Raw genomic sequence first — 15286 nt, forward strand, 5'->3', positions numbered from 1 at the left:
AACAGCTTGAAAGCGTGCGATGTCAGGCATGTCGTTTACAAAATAAAAATTCAAACCAATAGACACTTGTTGTTTGTGACTTGAAAATAAAGTTTAATCAAGGATTTTATTAGAAAACCAAGACGAATGTTTGACGTCAGCGGCCGGGCCTCCTCGCAGCTCACAGAGCTCACTCAACGGACAGCACGGGCCCGCGCTGGATGGAGGCCACGCCCGCCGCACTTTCAACACCACAGGAAGTCAACAGGAAGTAGCTTACTGAACGATCCGAACACGACATATCAAAAGACGTCCGGCGCTTGCAGAGTCATCGCCGCGGGGGCGGGACCAGCAGCTGCGTGGCGGTGGCGGCGTCCGGGAACAAGTTGTGGTAGGCGGGAAGCGGCACGTATGCCGCCTTGATCATCTTGCCTGGAAACACAAGGCCCGGGTCAAAACTGCGCCGCGCTCGACATCAAAAAGAGAGGTACGGAGAGATGCCGCCATATTGGATGGAAAATGCCTCATTCCTGTTCTGCTACCGTTTGCCACGCCATGCCGGATCTTAATCCATCTTTTGGCAAAATGTGTTAGGTCTTTCCTGTTTCACTAAATTGCCCTGAAGTGACAACTTGTTTTGTAGTTGCTTAGCTAACTTTTCTCATTGCATGCAAGTTTCCCCTATAGATCTAACATCCGCCCCCCCCAAAAAAGGCACAAATGTTGATTATTGTTTTCCAAAGTTAAAATTAACGTTTGCAAATGTCATTTTGAAAAAACAAAGATGATAAGTCTGCTTTAATGGAGGGTAACAAAAATGGGAGAATATTTACTGTTGACAGGCTGAAATCAGGATTCGGACAACGAAGTTCAAAAAGGTCTGTAAACGATTAACCAATTATCTAAATATTTGTCAATTTTATATTTGTTGTCGATTAATCGTTCCACCTGTAATAATAATTCAATAATCACCCTCACCATAACGTTCATCACCACACTTGAACATAAGAACCTTGTCAGGACTAAAACCTTATGTCAGACTAGTCCATTCACTTGGGACTAGTATCTTCTCAGGGGAATAGAACCTTATCGTTGGTTTGGCATTTATCTACACATAAGGACTGAGCATTTTTAATCTAAACTTAAAAGTAACGTTTTAGTTTTCCCAAATCTATGAATGAATGCGAGGAATTACATTTGTGCACTTTTTGGGTTGAGAGTTTCTCAACTGCAGTCCATTGACTTTCATCAGCTTACAGAACAGACCTGCCACATCCAATATGGCAGACACTCTGACGTACCCCTGCAACGGGCTGACCCACGAGACGAGGAGTCTACGTCTGTGTGTATACAGTGGATCATTCAGACATGCAAGCACCAAAGGCATGAAAAAGGTGACCCAAAAAAAACATTTGTGATTTTAACATAAATTAAGCAATCTGGAAGACTCTAAAAGAGTACAATAACGAGAAGGAAAAAAAAAAGAAATTTCCCTGTTACCAACTTCAAAGGCTAATCCCAAATGATTCCTCTGGGAAAATATTAAGTACAATATTTTTCTGTTTTTATTGGCCATTCCTGAATTTGAAGTGAGTTCATTTTGCGTTGTGACATAATCCTTAACAGCACTTAATACATTTAACATTAACATCAGTAAACTAATGAGATAATTGTAGGCGCATTTCCTAATGAATACAAAACATACTAGCGGATCAACGCTTGTCGTCGATGTTACCCGCAGGACCTCAACGCCAAAATACAAAAGACCGGCGCCACAAATACCACACTGGCTGATCTGATGAGCAACAATGTTGCTTAAACGTAAGAGTAGCAATAGAGGATGCCTGCTCCAGAGGTGGGTAGAGTAGCCAAACATAGTACTCAAGTAAGAGTACTATTACTGGACATTAAATTATGTGACTCAAGTATAAAATAGTCCTCCCCAAAAAATACTTGCGTAAGAGTAAAAAATACGCAGTGAAATTATTACTCAAGTACTGAGTAAATACTGAGTAACTTTAGATTTTTTTTTTATAAATAAAAATAAAATGAATGTACAAATTCTGATGTTGCTGTGTGTATGCACAGTCAAAACTACAAATAAAACAGCTGCAATTTACTGCACGGTGTTTTCTCAAGTGAGCTAAAATATCCACGTTTGGGCAGACAGTGGCAAACAATACATGAAAGCTGTTGTTTTTGTTCGTCTAAGTGTAAACAACAGCAGCGTGCCGTTGCCGTGACCTTCCCAACATGGCCGCCACGTACGCACGACGATCAGCGGGGCAGGCTTATCTAGTGTGAATACCTATGTCCGGGAAGCCCAATGGAAGACGACGTGTGGTCATGTGAGAATATTGTGTCGTTTGATTGGTGAACTCGACGTAAATATCATTAGCGCTTAAATTGGATTGACAGCACCTGATGCGGAAGTCGGAGTCTCGCGCACGAAATAGTTGATAAATAAGCAATAATTGATAAATAAAAGTAGCGAGCGACATTTAGATCATTGTAACGGAGTAAAAGTCCCGTGACTTATTAACAGAAGAAGCGGCGGAAGTTTTTTTTCTGGTCTCGTCAACTCCTGTGACTTCGAGCCCACAGGCGGAACCTCGAGCCGCATATTAGTCCGCTATGGAGCAATAGTCTGTGTGTGGATGGTGGAATGGATCTAGTTGCCAGCATTCAAGGAGTACGAAACAGCTTATGAAGTCAGTGACGGCGACCCCCCCCCCCAGGAAAAACTCATCTATACGATTTACGTAAATGGCCTATTTTGAGTTCAAAACAGCGAATTTCGCCAAAGGTGACTGATTTGCATGTATGATCCTTAGTTCATGCCCTGAACGCGTTTCGAAACTTGACCAAGTGAAACAAATGTTACCATTAAAATGAACATAGAGCGCATGAAGTGGTCGCAACGGTCAATGTTCACGCTGTGCGAGCGAAAACAATTGAGCGCTCCACACCCACGCCAAGTGTCCACGAACGAACCGAGGCAAAATTTATTCCAAAATGTTGTCGGTGACACCAAGTTTGCACTGTAAGACCGGCAACAAAATGTTTGCCACGTCACACGGCAACGCGTCTCACCTGCAAAGTATCGTCCGTGAAGAGCGCTGACGGCCGCCATGGCAGCGGGGATGGACGGACACTTGACATACACGTTGCCCTGGAGAGCGCAACCGCAATTAAACACACGTGTGCGCGCACACTGTCACAAGCTCAAGGGTGAGGCGTACCTCCGTTGAGTTCTTGTCCACGTAGATGTGAACCACGCCACCATGTTTGTTGCACTCCTCGATGACATCGTGCTGGATGTCCACCTCCCAGCCGGGATGCTCCTCACTGACACGTACACACACAAAAATAAATAATAAAAAAAACAGCCCTGGAAGACCAAGTGTGTGTGCCTGCTGCGATTAACTTGTTGGACAGTAGGAAGGCGCGCGCGCGTGTTTGTGTGAGTATGCGAGCGTGCGTGTGGTGTGGCGATTTGTTTGTGTGGCGACCGTGTGCGCGCAGGTGACGTGTGCGTGTCCACACCTGCTGGGGTTGAACATATTGGAGAGTTGGAAACAGTGTGTGGCCAGCGGCTGAGACGGAAGGTTGAGGGCCGGCGGGTTCATGTTGAGGTTCATGGATGGATTCATGGCAGCTGTCAATCAATCAAGCACACCATCGGTTAGAAAGGGGGGCCCGCTCACCTCTCGGGGGCGGGGCTAAGGCAGAGCGGCGCCGGCGTTACCCGAGACGGCGGCCATAGCGCCGATGGCGATGGCGCCGCTCATCTGCAGCGCTTGCTGGGCAGCTGGAGGGATCTGCAGACCAGTCCCTGAACGCAACATAACAACAACTTGAGCCCACGTAGCTGCTATTCGTTAGCCTGGCTATGGCGCTTGCCCTGATGCGTTAGCATTGAGCTCACGGACTTAAAAGGGCAAACTATGCGTCTGTTTTGAATACTCTGAATACTTTGAATCATCTCTGTTTTATGTTGCGTTTGAGAGTAAACTTCAGCTGCTGGCGGCAATAAACAATTTGAAGCCTCTTTTGTCCTCACCCTCGGCGAGACGAGCCATGAGCTGCAGCCGCCCGGTGGTCCCGAGGTCGATGCCGGTGCGCTCCAGCTCGTCGCTGTCCAGCAGAGAGGCGGCGGCCGACCCGTCGCTGCGCTCCGTCACGTGACCCACCTTCATGGGCCGACCCGCCAGCTCGAAGCCGTTGAGCTGTTCCAGAGCTTTCTTGGCGCACTCGGCGTCTGCAAACTGAAACGGCCATATCGGAGATCGCACGAGAACGGCCGGCAAACGTCTTCCTCTTCACGGGGGAACTCACCGTGATGAAGCCGTATCCTTTGGACCGCCCCGTCTCGCTGTCCATCATCAGCTGGATGCCTTCGATCTGCCGGCACAACGAGGCGTCAGCCGTTTGAGGTTGCCGTTTGTCAGTCGCGAGTGTCTCACCCTTCCGAAGGGCTCGAAGATTCCTCTCAGCATCTCCTCGGTGATGTTGAAGTGCAGCGAGCCGATGTAAAGCCTCATGGGTCCCGACGAACCTTTTTGAAGGTTGTTGGCGGCCGCCGCCGCCGCAGGCCGCTCGATTCTTCTCGGCCTGGAAACGCAAAACCGCGTACGGTGAACACCCGCCGCCCATTTGTACTTTGCTATTCAAATTCACATATTTGCATTTACCTCAGTGATTCATTTCAATGAATGAGAATCGTGTCAAAAGCTTCATTTAGTCAGTTCAATTTAAAAGTAAAACTCCGACTATGTAGAGATGCACTACACACAATATTTCTTGATTTTGAAAAAAAAGATATAGTCTGTATAATACTGATGATTACATCTTATGGCAGACAAAAACCCAAACTTCACCATCTCTAGAAACCACAACATTACATCACAAACAATCACAAAACAATTTTTAATGTAGAAATGACAGGCAGGAACTTGCCCTCTGAAAATTATTTTCCCCAAGTGTTACATGAATCCATATTATGTATGAGCACTAAAATAAATAGACCACCGTAATCTCACTTCGATGTACCTGTAACAGGAGGCGCACAAGCGTTCGGTCGCGGCGAGCGGGCGGACGATGTCGGTCGCACGTTACCTGCGAGGCCTGCACGATGATGGGAACTCCCAGCAGCCTTTGTCCCGTCAGCCCGATGGCGAGAGGAACCGAGCTGGCCTCCACAAACTCGATGTAAGCGATGCCCTTCGAGCGCCGCGAATTCCTGTCCGAGATCATCCTCACGTCTCGAACCTGTCGGTGGCGGCGACCGATAAGATGACCCCCAGGACTTCAGAGTACGGAGGAGCTTGAGCTTTGAGGGCTCCGTGGTGACTTTACCTTCCCCACAGCAGAGAAGAAGTCCTCCAGATCTCGAGGGCGAATGCGGGCAGCCAGTTGCATGCAGAAGACGGTCCTGGCATCTCGCTCCTCTGGAGTCAAATTGTCGACCGGCAACCTACGCCAAACCAAAGAAAACAAAAAAAAGCATAAAAGAAGACATGTAAAAGCTTCGGGCCGTCGCTTTTCACCTGGTCAAGACTGACTTGTTGGGACTCTTCTCCCGTCTGATGGGACTTTTCTCTCTTCTGATGGGACTCTTCTCTCTCCTTATGGGACTCCTGCTCCTCGACCGCTTCCGCCTGCGCACACAGGCCACAACAAGTTCCCGCTGGTGCTGCTCTTCTACAGTAAAACCGGTATCTTTAACCGCAATTGCACTTTCACGCCACGCCGTATTAGAAACAACTTGAAGTCACCCCACGAATGAAGGATTTTCTTTCCTACTGACCTCTTTGTTGATTTTCAAAGCAGTTAAATACTTTTTGTACCCAAGCACGTCGGATTTCTCAGAAAAATATCAAGCAGAAAAAAGTGACACTAAACTCACTGGAAGTGACATCCCCGCTTTCACATCCTAACTTCAGTTGACTATATATATATTATTATTATATTAATTACTTTTCCCTCATCTATCCAGCTTTTCCCAAAATGGCGCCAGCTGTTTGAGCCACAGTGGCTGAACAAATCCGCCTGGCATGGACATACTAAGCAAGTAAATGTACGCGCAGCAGTCACTTGCAGCTCTTGTGGCACCGTCGTCCTGAAAAGCATCATGAGATGATGGCTATCCAGAAGTCAGAAAGAGAAAACGAGAAATGCAGAAAACAAGGTAGCACGTAAAAACAGTCTATAAGTTAGCCCCCCCCCCCCCCCCCCAAAAAAAATGCAGCTTGTTTTAATAAAATAACCGCTTTCTTGCATTTTGACTTTTTAGGGAGAACACGGCAATGGACAACATTATACAAAACCAAAACTCGGGAGAATTAAATGTTCTGAAATGTGTCGATGAAAATGACTCAAGACGATGTCCAACTTCCAATTAATGGGGAGAATGAGTTAGCCGACCGTTTTACCTGCACACACATTCACTTGTGCACTATCTCATCTCATGTCTGTGCAGATTGTCAGTCAAGCAGGTGATGTTAATCCGCAAAGGTTGCATCCAGCCAACGGGACTGTTCTTGTTGAAGACGATTCACCTTGTAAGGTCCCGTATTTGGGCAATTCCGACCCCCGTACAGTGACTCTCTTAACACGGACTTAGTATAAAAGTTTCACTTTCATTTCAACAAACGGCTACATCTGTTTGAGCCACTTTTTCCATATTTGGCTAAGACCGCGCCCTTTCCCCTGATTGGTTGCTTCCATGCTCATGTTGACAGCGCCGGCTCGGGAGCGGAGAGGTAGGCGGAGCTCTTCGCTAGTGACGTCGATAAGCTTGAGAAATTCCAATGAGCTGATTTCAGGCCTCTCGGCAGAAAAATGTCTGCAACTCAGGAATGCGGGTGCCATTTTATTCCACATTTCACGTTTACTGAGGCACCATAGAAACATGATCACAAATACTAGAAAAAGTTGGTTTGGTGAAATACGGGACCATTAACCCAAAAGGCTTCTTCACTTCTAACATTTTAGTTGCGGTGTCTCTCCATTTATGCCTCGGTGGGCGCGTTCACTGGGGGGTGGGCACCAATAGGTTGTTTGTTATGTTAGAATTGAAGAAGCCTCTTGGATTAAAGGTGAAACATCAACAAACGAGAACAGTCCAGTTGCCTTCACGGATCTAATTTCAAATTGAACAGACTTCCTTGTATTTTTATTACTGAAGGAAAAATGTGTTAAGAACAATAAAATGCATGTGGCTACTCGATCGAAGGTGCATTCAAACGATGCCAACGCTAGTATGTCCGAGGCAGGAGATGCGGCGGCAGCGAGTGTGAGCAACTCACGTCTTGTGATAGTCTCTGTAGCGGCCGCCCCTCTCGCGACTACGCCGCCGCTCTCGGCTGCGACTGCGCCGCTTCTCGCGGCTGCGTTTGCGCTCGCGGCTGCGACTCCGCTTCTCTCTCGACTCTTGCTGCGCTTCCTCTCGCGGCTGCGGCTCCGCTTCTTCCTGATGGGGCGGCGGCCAATCACAACACGGTGGCGAGGACCGCTGTTAAAGGTGAGACGGCGAGGACAGACAGACGGATGGACGGGAGAGGACATGCACACAGACAAGAAAGCCGGGACATGTAGGATGCCGAAGATAGACAAACAAATGAAGGACAGACAGCAGGCCAACTGGAAGAACAAAGACGAGCAGACAGAGGACAGACAAAATGCAGACAGACGGACAACACAGACAGATTGACAGGAAGGGAAGACAGGATCCGAATCCCCCAATGCCTTTGAGAAAAAGCAAATGACCATTTGCTTTATTTCTCCTGAAGATCATTTTCCCAGCATGAACCTGCATCACAACTTCTATAGAAATAACGCAAACACAGTGAACCCCCGCAATATCGCAGACCACCGATTGCTGTCCCGCTGTATGGCGGATTTTTGGGGTAACTTATTACAGTAGTTACTCTATTTTGTGTACTGTTTGTATAATATTATTGCATTATCATTGCTCTTGCTCTCTCAATATATTATATACAGTGGGCACAAAGTATTCAGACCCCCTTAAATTTTTCACTCTTTGTTATATTGCAGCCATTTGCTAAAATCATTGAAGTTATTTTTTTCCCCCACATCAATGTACACACAGCACCCCATATTGACAGAAAAAAGATTGATTAAAAAAGAAAAACTGTATTCAGACCCTTTGATCAGGAGTAGAAAAGCACGCTTTTGAGCTAATAAGTCTGTCTGGGAATGATGCAACAAGTTTTTCACACCTGGATTTGGGGATCCTCGACCATTCCTGCTTGCAGAGCCGCTCCACTTCTGTCAGGTCGGACGGTGAACGTTGGTGGGCAGCCATTTTCAGGTCTTTCCAGAGATGCTCAATTGGGTTGAAGTCAAGGCTCTGTCTGGCCCATTCAAAAACAGTCCCGGAGTTGTCCTGAAGCCACTTAGGGTCATTGTCTTTTTTGAAGGCGAACCTTCGGCCCAGTCTGAGGTTCTGAGCACTCTGGAGTAGAATTTACGCCGATCTGATCGGTGGTATCGGCCCATAATTAGCATTTTATGGCTATCGGCTTTCATGTCATAAATGACCGAGCCGATCAATGACATTATCGATCGGCTCCGCACAAGATTTAACTCTGCGTCTTCGTCGCGTATGAATCCAAAAGCTAGTTTATTTTTAGCCTTGTCACGTGTCTTGTTGCGCAGTACTGTAACTATCTGACCGCCAATAAAGTTTTTTCAATCTTGTCGGTGAAAAAACATCGTCGGAGTGGGACTGTTTTGCGGTGTCTCAGACAAACAACGCGCAAGTTATTTGCAGTCTGCGTACAACTGAACTACGTCGTGGGGAACGTCATCGAAATGCTTCAACAACAAATTTGATCGAGCACCTGAAGAATGTGTACGAGGAGCATGCTACGTCAAGCAACGCAGCGTGTGGGGGAGGGGACAAAACTAAAACAAAAAAACAAGTCGGACAAACTCTGGACAACACCCCTCCATATAGCTGGGACAGTGAGAAAGTTAAGAGTAAGCATGTCATTAACAGTATTAAAGTCAGTGCAATAAAGTAATTGAATAACAGTAAGTTAGCACGCATTATTTCTGTCATTTAATGTTGATTTGACCTTGACACATGTCAGTGGCCAATCCTTGAATGCCCCCCAGAGGTCATTGGTGCGAGAGAATCATTGGAGCTCGGGCGGGCTCCAGCACGCCCACAACCCTTGTGAGGATAAGGTGCACAGAAAATGGATGGATACAGTATACAAGTATATCAAATAATTGAACAAGTCATGTAAATAGAAACATTGCTCCATCTTGTGATTGGATCGGTGATGGCTTATTGTTTTTTGTTTTATTTTTAAACGTGCTGATCAGTGATCGGCCCCAAAAATCCTGATCGTGTAAAGCCTACTCTGGAGAAGGTTTTTGTCCAGGATATCCCCGTCCTTGGCCGCATTCATCTTTCCTCCGATTGCAAGCGGTCGTCCAGTCCCTGCAGCTGCGAAACACCCCCACAGCATGATGCTGCCACCACCATGCATCACTGTTGGGACTGTATTGGACAGGTGATGAATTAAGGCCAGCAATTTCTATCTTGGTCTCCTCAGACCAGAGAATCTTATTTCTCACCATCTTGGAGTCCTTCAGGTGTTTTTTTTTTTTTTTTAGCAAACTGCATGCGGGCTTTCATGCGCACTGAAGAGAGGCTTCCTTCCGTCGGGCCACTCTGCCATAAAGCCCCGACTGGTGGAGGGCTGCAGCGATGGTGGACTTTCTAGAACTTTCTCCCATTTCCCGACTGCATCTCTGGAGCTCAGCCACAGCCTCTCTGGGTTGTTCTTTACCTCTCTCACCAAGGCTCTTCTCTCACAATTGCTCAGTTTGGCCGGACGGCCAGGTCTAGGAAGGGTTCTGGTCGTCCCAAACGTCTTCTATTTCAGGATTATGGAGGCCACTGTGCTCTTAGGAACCTTAAGTACGGCAGAAGTTTTTTTTTTTTTGTAACCTTGGCCAGATCTGTGCCTTGCCACAATTCTGTCTCTGAGCTCTTCAGGCAGTTCCTTTGACCTCATGATTCTCATTTGCACTGACATGCACTGTGAGTGAGCTGTAAGGTCTTATACAGACAGGGGCGTGGCTTTCCTAATCAAGTCCAATCAGTATAATCAAACACAGCTGGACTCCAATGACGGTGTAGAACCATCTCAAGGATGATCAGAAGAAATGGACAGCACCCGACTTCAAAATATGAGTGTCACCGCAAAGGGTCTGAATACTTATGGCTGTGTGATATTTCAGTTTTTCTTTTTTAATAAATCAGCATGAACTTCAACAATTGCATTTTTTTCTGTTAATATGGGGTGCTGTGTGTACACATTAATGAGGAAAAAAATGAACAAACGATTTTAACAAATGGCTGCAATATAACAAAGAGTGAAAAATGTAAGGGGTCCGGTACCCACTGTATGTTTGAATGGGTTTGTATGGTTTTAAATGTGTTTAAAGACCTTTAAAAAGTTTTTAAAGTGCTGTAAATTCCCTAAAAAAATGTGTAGGGTGTATTTAAAGAGTATTTCTATACCGCGGATTTTCACTTATCATGGAACCAAACCCCACCAATGGAGGGGGATTACTGTATATTTTCCTTTATGTTTAACAGAACAGATTATGTGAAAATAGGCATGTACGTCCCTTTGACTGAAATTGAAGGATTTGGACAATTTTAAATCAATTAAATAATGGCTAACTGACAAATCTATTATTAAAATAATGTGTTGAACTGTTGCGCTAAGAGGATGCCAGGGAAGACGACAGGCGGAGAGACGTGCAGAGCGACACGGCGGCGGGTGGTACAGTACCTCTTGGCCTGTTCGTCCCCGCCATCGGGGCTGGCCGTCTTGTCGTCCTAGCGGGGTCGACAGAGAAGAGCGTGAGGAGGCGGACGCGACATTGGGGAGTCGGGGAAGAGAGGGCAGGGCAAGAGAGAATATGGAGAGTGAGTGACATTCAAACAGACTTTTGAGTGTGCTGGGGGAGGGGGTCGCAGCCGAGGCCGGCGGCCGGCGAGGCGGCGGGACTCTTCTTCCTCTGTGGGTGCTGCGCTGGGACGCCTCTCAAGGGCCCTGCAGCACACAGGAGTCTTGCGTCAAGTCAACGAGCAACTCGCGCGGGCGGGCGGGCGGCCGACCTCCTTCCGCACTAAGCTCGCCACCGCGACGCGGGCGGGCACCTGCGCACCACTCGTCGCCACCCTACGACTTTTTAGCTTCTGAATGCCACCGCATCCGTTGCCACGGTAACCAGTCTTCACGCCGCCCAGCCTTTGGCTGCAGGAATACCGGCAGGAGGGCCTCAGGACGCGGGGAGGTTGGGCGGGGGAATTAAAAAAAACACGAGCTCGCGGCTTGGACCGATCGGCACGCAGAACAGCGCCGGCTTTGGTCAAACCCGCAGAGGGCGCGTCGACCGGCCCGTCGCCGAGAAGCTAACGGCCGCTATCCTGTCCGCCGCCTCCTATTCCGCGATCCTTCTCACCGGGGAGCAGGGGCCAAAGCAGAGCGGTGCATGATGGGACTTTTGACTACCTTTGCATCTGTGACACATCACACTGGCATTCACAGGTGAGAAATCAAGTCTACAACGAGACACCATTTTTTGATCAGTTGTTAAGCCGTCACAACATCACATGCTCGCACTCACTCGACACATGAAGCCAGCACTGCACTTCGACATTATTGGTACACAAACTGGCAAATCCCATGAATAGAAAGTCAAGTTTCTTTTCCAACGTTGCTGCAATGATGCTCTGCCATCGTGCATGTATATATAGAGGGAGCTCCTAAAAAGAAGCACATCATTTCATAGTCTAGAATACAGCTGCAACTATGGAATATTTTAGTATCCTACTAAAAATTGTATCAAATAATTCTAGTATTCAGATTAATTATATTTTTGCTTGATTAAAGACCTAGTATGAATACATAAGAAAAAATTGAGCCGCATACTATTTTCAGTGACAACAAATTTCAGTTTAAACTTGGCATTTTTTTTTATTCTCGGCCGTCCTAGCATTACTTGTAAGTATATAAAAAACTCGTAAGGCATTAATTAAGAGAGGCATAAGGAGCCTGTTGTGCAACTTCACTTGAGCAGCATGTGACATCACAATACAGAAGGTACGTGGCTGTGCGTTTATGAGTTTAGGCCGGACGAACGGAACTAAAATGAAGACACCTCGATAGGAAACAAATATTACATTTAAACCTTTGCCAATCGGAGTCTTTTTTTCCCTCTATTTACACTACCCGCAAAGCCCTCCGCTTCGCGGGGGACGCCACCCGCCCGTCACACAGCCTCTCCAGTCCGCTGCCATCAGGCAGGAGACTCCGGAGTCTGCGGGCCAGGACGAGCCGACGCAAAGACAGTTTTATTCATCAGGCTGTCAGGAATCTGAACTCTCTGCCCGCTTTGCCCCCTCTACCTCTTCTGTCCTCTCCCACCTGAACTCTGACGCACCGCAAACATATAGATGCACATGCACACGCACGACTCAGGGTCACGCCAGCCACTTTATCAGGATTGGGGTTGTGTCATCTAATTTGTAAATATCTTATTTGCCTTTGTTCTCTGACCTTGACTATGTTGCACACGTCACCTGACCGTTGATATTTGCAGTCAATTAATACTTTTTACACTGTATATACTATCGTTTATTTAGCTTTTATATTGATATTATTTGTAGTCTTTTGTAGCACCGCGGGCCCTTGAGTACCGTGGGAATGCAAAGTTTCAATGTCCTTTCGCTATTGTTCCTGTCATACTGTGTTGCATGTTTTTGTTTGCACATTAAGGGCTAAAGTCCTGTTTTTGTTTTAATTCCCCATTTAAAAAAACACACCATTGAAGCAACACGTTTGTGTCCTGTTTTTCGATTGTTGGGTGAAAGCTGCAGCTGGCTACTAGCGTGAGCTGAATTGGTGGCAACATGGGGAAGTAAAAATCCCAGCATTCAGAGGGTAATAGCCTGTCAGTAACATAAAAAAAACAACAACTACTATGAAGTAGTTTGTTTTTGGACCAGTTAACTTAGTTCAACATTTTGAATTATGAACTAAACCAGTTCATTTTTGGAACGACGAACTGAACTTTAACTACTTCGCGTAGAAAATGAAGTTTCCCCAACACTCATCCTGAATGATTTCACATTGCAATATATATCGCAGGTAAAAAATAAATACAATACAATTTAAAAAAATGAAAATCACAATGCCATTTTTTTCCAATACCGTGCAGCCCTTGTAAGATTAATTCCTTACTCCTTCCTTCCTTCCTTCATTACTTCCTCTTCGTCAGAAATGGAATCAGCCACAACGTGCTTGCTTGCTTGCTAGATCATGAAAGGTTATCATGCATTTTGGGTTTATACTGAAATGTCACTCCAAAGCCCAACCCTCACGTTTTGTGACAAGTGTACGTTAGTTCGTTCGTAGACAACTGGCTGTCTGGGGGGGAATGCTATTATTGTGACTTGACTGGATGGAACGAGAGAAAGTACTCTCTGTACTTCCTGTCTCGAGGCTTGGGAAAGGGCGACCAACGCTCAGTTTTGATGCCTTCAATCAACAGCAGCTCTCGCGGGCCGAACGCGGGGTCGGCGGGCCTACATTTGGACAATCCGAGTGTTTGTGAGGAGCAACGCACGACGGAAAAAGACGCTCACCTTCCTGTAAGGAGCCTCCAGCATGGCCTCGATGTCCAGGTCGTCCGCCATGTTACTGCAAACACACGTACGTGATTTTAAATCATTGCTAGTCGTTTTGACAATCAACATAAAACAACTTCTCTGCTCGCTAGTGATCAGAGAAGTTGCAGAAGAAGATGCATGCAGAAGTATTTACTACCTATGACGTAGAACACGTGTCGTAGTTTTAATCGCGACTTTGACATTTCTCCAACAAGTAAGTACATGCATTACATTTCCCAAATTTATAGATGACAAAAAGCAAAGCCCCTCATAAACTTCTAGGTGAGTAAGATCATTTTTCAAATCCATAAGCGCATCTTTATACTATTTTCTATGTTTCGTAGAAATGGGTCGATTCAGCACTGGCCAGGTCGCTCGTGACGTTTCTCTAACCCGCCATGATGGCTCTTATTTTCCGTCACTTCCAACACTAATTTCTTGAATTTTGAATTCAACTGCAAATGCCTCCTAACTGTGCTACGTGTATACCTTATTAGCATTTTAAGAGATCATGTAGTTTGTTCATTCTCGACTTTTACTTTGATTCTTTTTCAACGCATGTTTTGAGTCCCAAATTAAAAACCACAAAGCACCTGACCGCCATCTGCAAACTCTGACCATTATTTATTTGGTTTAGCTACGTTTTTGTCAATCTGATCCCTTGGCTTTCTATAATGACTTTACAGTCATCACTTGCATACGTTGCCCGTTTCTCTGTTTGGCAAGCTTTACAACGACACCAGCCTTTTGAAAATAGAATCAAAAATAAATGAAAGTTAAAAGTTTGCAATTGTGATTCAACAAAAAGGTCCCACCTAAAATGTCAACCGCTTTTGTCGTCTTTGTATTAAGAAATTTGTAGCATTTTCACCAACTTGGAGTCATAACGTTCTTAATATTTGTCACAACAAAACGATAATTACTGGAATGGTCTTGAAAAGAACATCTGCTAATGCTGCTCTCGTGTTCAAAATTCATCTTTGACATGTTCCACACACACACACACACACAGACACACACGGCTATAAAATGGCGGTCAAATGAGGCTATTCAGTGGCCAGCTTTAGCGAGAGCAAACGTAGCGAGTTTCCGTCGATACCAAGCAGCCACTTTGAGGACGGTCGTGTTCCACTGGCTAGCAGCGTCCACCTGGTGTCGGTTCAGCCGGTGACAGTTTCGCTCTTTTCGTTTAAAACATTGGCGAGGCCTCCGCGCAGCGCCAAGCCAGCTCTTAGCTCGCCGTGCTAACCAGATGCTAACTGGCTCCGCGACCTCCCGCCCGCCCGCGTTCGGCGTATATTGGTTCGCTTCCGGCCCAAATTGTCGAGCGGACGAGTCGGCTTTTACCTCGACACTCAGCTCCTCGTCGGCAGCTACAACAACAAAAAACGTGTAAAGCGTCGCCGAGGTTGACTTTGTCCGCTTCGCCGTCGTCCACGCGTCGTCACTTGCTCCACTTGAAATGGCGCGACAGGTTCTCGCGAGAGCAGCCTACGACCGCGAGATCACGACGACATTTTGATTGACAGTTGCAAAGCAAGTTCTCACATAGCGGAGTTACAAAGTGCTTTTACAGGGCTT

At 46.4% G+C, this 15286-nt stretch overlaps 1 pseudogene; it reads right to left on the reverse strand.

The window, feature by feature from the left end:
- Positions 1-66: 66 nt before the first annotated feature.
- On the reverse strand, positions 67-15212 carry LOC133483793 (RNA-binding protein 39-like; annotated as a pseudogene).
- Positions 15213-15286: the final 74 nt, after the last annotated feature.

This window comes from Phyllopteryx taeniolatus, chromosome 9, assembly GCF_024500385.1.
Source record: "Phyllopteryx taeniolatus isolate TA_2022b chromosome 9, UOR_Ptae_1.2, whole genome shotgun sequence".
NCBI classification, from domain to species: Eukaryota; Metazoa; Chordata; class Actinopteri; order Syngnathiformes; family Syngnathidae; genus Phyllopteryx; species Phyllopteryx taeniolatus.